Source organism: Octodon degus, unplaced genomic scaffold (genome assembly GCF_000260255.1).
Source record: "Octodon degus isolate 3935 unplaced genomic scaffold, OctDeg1.0 scaffold00129, whole genome shotgun sequence".
In the NCBI taxonomy this organism is placed as follows: domain Eukaryota; kingdom Metazoa; phylum Chordata; class Mammalia; order Rodentia; family Octodontidae; genus Octodon; species Octodon degus.
In genome coordinates, this window is record NW_004524705.1 from 2886382 (window position 1) to 2890528 (window position 4147).

At 45.4% G+C, this 4147-nt stretch overlaps 1 long non-coding RNA gene across 1 annotated transcript; it reads right to left on the reverse strand.

Moving 5' to 3' along the window:
- Window positions 1-455: 455 nt before the first annotated feature.
- On the reverse strand, window positions 456-3128 carry LOC111812555. Its single transcript, XR_002818041.1, has 3 exons — window positions 3016-3128; window positions 2307-2393; window positions 456-1987 (listed from the first exon to the last, which is right to left on the reverse strand). It is a non-coding gene; the product is annotated as an uncharacterized LOC111812555 (long non-coding RNA).
- Window positions 3129-4147: the final 1019 nt, after the last annotated feature.

Below are 4147 nucleotides of genomic sequence, written 5' to 3' on the forward strand. Positions count from 1 at the left end.
CTCATACAAAAGGGGGCCACATGATATTTAACCTTCTGGGCCTGACTTATTTCGCAAAGTATGGTGGACCCAAGGTGCTGCCGTTTTCCCACGACTGACTCGAGTCTGTCCTTCTTTGTGGCAGAGTAGTGCTCCGTCGTGTGGAAGTACATTTTCTTGTGCCACCCATCCACTGAGGGCCATAAGGGCACGCCCCTCCCGAGCTGTCGTGGGCTGGGCGTGTGTGGATCCCTGCAGCGTGACGCCTTCAAGTTTCAGGAAGCCACCGGAAGAGGTGGAGCTCGGCCAAATGCAGTTTCCATTTTTTTAGCTTTTGAGCTTTGCAGGTAAAGATAACAGGAAAGAAAATTCCTGAAATACGGGCAGGGGAGATAGCTCAGTAGAATAAGCGCTTGCCTGGCAAGCACAGGGTCTGAGTTCAATCCCCGGTTCCACAAAAAAAAAGAAAAGTCCTGAAACTTGAGATATTCATCAATAGAAAAATAGCTGTGCAAAGTCTCTATCCTCCTTACTGTCGGGAAGCACATAGAATCTTGCCTCACCATTTTTAATATTCTAAATTCAAGCTTTTTACTAAAATTGGCGGCCTGTACAATGATTCTAACCTGCATCCATAATTCCTCTCAATGTAGAAACTGCTTACTCTGTCAGGTGCGGGTGCACGCACATGCCCTGGAGGACAGCTTCAACTCCGCTGTGTATTCGCCATATGACTTGGCCACATTATTTAACTTCAGTGCCTGACTTTTCAAATCTATAAAATAGAAATCATAACAACAGTTTGCAAACTAACATGAGGGTTAAATGAGATAATACTGAGTGGACGCACTTCATGCCTGGCACTTGCTGTGTGCCTGTCCCACGTTCGCCATTTTCCCCCAGAGTTGGAAACATGCTCCTGTGTCCTGCGCACGTTTTACCCTGCAGCAGCTGAGAGTGGCAGGAATGCTTCACTCCTCAGTCACTTTCCTTGGTGCTGAGACTTTCCTGTGCACTTGCTCAAATCAAGGCCCCCATGGGTGATGGTGTGTTTTGTGGGAACTTAGTCACCTGCACTCCCAGGTGTGCTGCACAGCACGGGGGTACCGTCACCTGCAGGAGAACAGGGTCCTCGCTCTCACCTTCTACCATCCAAAGGGAGGAGGTTTCTCTGAAGTTGCTCCCAGAGGGAGCTCAGTTTTCATGAGGCTCCTCCTCAGGAATCTCATCAACCCAGGAAGATCAACTGCATCCCTGGAGAAGACACGAGCTGGACCCCACACAGACTTCGTGGCAGGCTACAGGCCATCCTCATGCAGGTACCTTGGGCCGCCCTGTGCTACCCAGAGAGTCTTCATCGCGTAGCAAGAGCTCCTCCTCCTCTGGCACGCAAACACCTGGACTTCCCCTCTCCCCGGTCCTCTCTCCAGCTCCGGATGGACCCACATGTCAGTCATCTGGTTCTCACGTGTCTCATGTGTTGTGGGACTCCTGTGCGTGTGTGCATAATTAGGGTGACTTTTGTCCTATCTGTCCTACTGGTGCAAGTCATAGACTGTCATGGAAACTTGAAAGGAGAGAGAGTTTTCCATGTCCTACTCTTTCCACGCCCTTCCCTTGAGTTGAGAGACTCCTAGAGATGCACCCCGGGCCTTCTTCACATCCTCCATCCAGCTTCACGTGGTGGCTCCTGCAGAGGAAGAGCTCCGTGATCATTTCTGCTGATGCTTTCTGGTTTCTTCCCTCCCAGTTACCCAACACTGACCATGGCAGTGTTTTCTTCTATCTCCTCTTCCACACCATGAGTGTTTTGGTCTGATAAAAATGATACAGCCCGCAGAACATAAAGCAATGGGATAGTTAGCATATCAGTAACCAAATATGCAACCTTGTACAGGAATCTTGCTTCTCAGATAGAAAAGAAAGCAAAGGCTTCTACCAGATTTGTGCTCCAGGTTATTTGTGGGTTGTTTGTGGGTTACAGATGAGATGGCAAGATGATAAAAGTCTGATAAAAGACAATAAAAAATTCTGGTAAGCATTGCAGTAAAAAAAAGGATTATTGGTTTTTTGGTAAGTTTGGCTATGTCACTGAAGGAAAACAGTGCAATTCTGGGACTTAGAAAGTGACACACTGTGGTGTAGCCCACCCACATCCCAAGTACTCTGAGCTGGAGGACACTGGGAAAGTCTGGAAAGTCACATCTCTTTCTGACCTCCCAGCCTCCTTTCCTCCTGCATCCTCTTCTCTCTAAAGTGAGTCACAGAATCCCAAACGCTTTCCCCAAAACCAGCTAGAGAGCCTAAAACTCTTGCTGGGACCTTACCTTGCCTTTCCACATAGGAAGTTCTCTGCCAACCTCATCTGATGGGAGAGCCTGTGATCTTCATTCCAGAAGCAGCTTGACTTGTACCTAGGAGGAAGGAAAACCACACAGAAAGGCCAGAAAGGATCTGAAGGTGAGTTCTGGCTCTGTTTACCTCTTGCTTTGTTTTGATGAGATTATATTCTTCTGTCCAACCACATTTCTACACAGCAGGCCACAGTTCATCAAATTCAAACACAGGACATCTTCCCTGTGTCCCTGGGTCTTCCTCTAAAGAATCCCTGGCATATAAAACCTTTATTAAGAATGTGCTGTGCTTTCTCTTTGCTCACCTGCATTTTATTACAGCGCATGAGCAAAGGGTGACCAAAGTTGTCAACTCCTTCCACCTCCGCATCATGGAGGTGTGCTCAATGGGAAACACCCTGCCGTGCGGACAAAGTCAGGAGGAACATCTTGACTTCACCGAGCCAGAGCCACATTGTTCCTCACATTCCCACGTGGCCCAAGTACCAAGCACTTTTGTTCTTACCCTTTCACTGCACCTTTGAACACAAATTCAGCGAAGAGCTAGTTTCACACTCTCTAGCAGGCACTGTTTCCCTTGCTAAGAAATGCAGCCACAAAAGAAAACCTGACAGAGGAATTTCACTCTGCACGAAGAAGCAAACATTCCCACCCCATCCCTGTGAACAGAGCATTTTCTCACCAATTCTATGGGAAATCCCTTTCCTGTTTAGTCTCCTGCCTCCTGTATGGCAATCAGAGTCAACTCCTCATTGTTTTCAATGACAGTACGAACCATATCAGGCAGCAAGCCCACACCCTCCAGGTGGAGCTCATCCATCCTGTGCCATCCACTCGCCAAGGCACCTTCACATTCTCTTCCGCTGTGACTTGCCCTGGTGCTTGCTTGGGTCTGCTTTGTTCTGTGATCTGCACCAGGGATGATTTGCTTTCTTTTTCACTTTTCTTTTTATTTATTTATTTATTTATTTATTTATTTATTTATTTATTTATTTATTTATTTTAGACACAAGCTTTCTCAGCAACCCCTGACATGCATGACCGATTTGCCTTGGTTGTCCTGAAGACCCTGCATATGACAGTGAACCCAATTGTTTTTGAGCCAGATGACAGTTGAACTTTGATCTTATTCTTTTTCCTTTTAAAGAGAATAAAAAGTAAGAAAAAACATTAAACATGATACGGAACTTCAAAACAAAATGATAAAAAAAAATCAATAATGGTTGTTGTACTGCACATTGTTATCTTCAAAGTAGCTGTTCAGATTATAACCTTGTAAAATTGGTCAAATAAAAAATTATGTTTATTAGTCCATTGCTACATGTTTGTAACAAACACTCATTCTCCCCCCCACACACATACACACTTTTGAGCCCCTTCGTGTTTGTGAAAGATTCATCTTCCTGTACTCTACCTTTTATTTTGCCCTTTAATTTATTTTTCTTTGGGTTTTGCATATAAGAGAAATGATGCAATAATTAAATTTGTGAGCCTGCTTCATTTCACTTAGTGTTATGGTCTTAAGGTGCTTCTATTTTCCAACTAATGACTCAAGCTTATCTGTCTTCATAGCAGAGAGGTGCTCTGGCTTAGGTACTTTTCTCTCATCACTGAGACAAAATATCTGACCCCCAAAGTTAAAGATGGAAAGGTTTATTTTGCTCACAGATTTTAGAGATCTCAGTCGCTACTCAGCTGGCTCCAAGCAGAGTGATGTAGCAGAAGGGCAATAGTTACTGACCGTAGAAGACAGGAAAGTGGCCAGAGCAAAAGGGAGAAGCAAGACTCTTTTCCCCACCTGTACTGCATGCAGG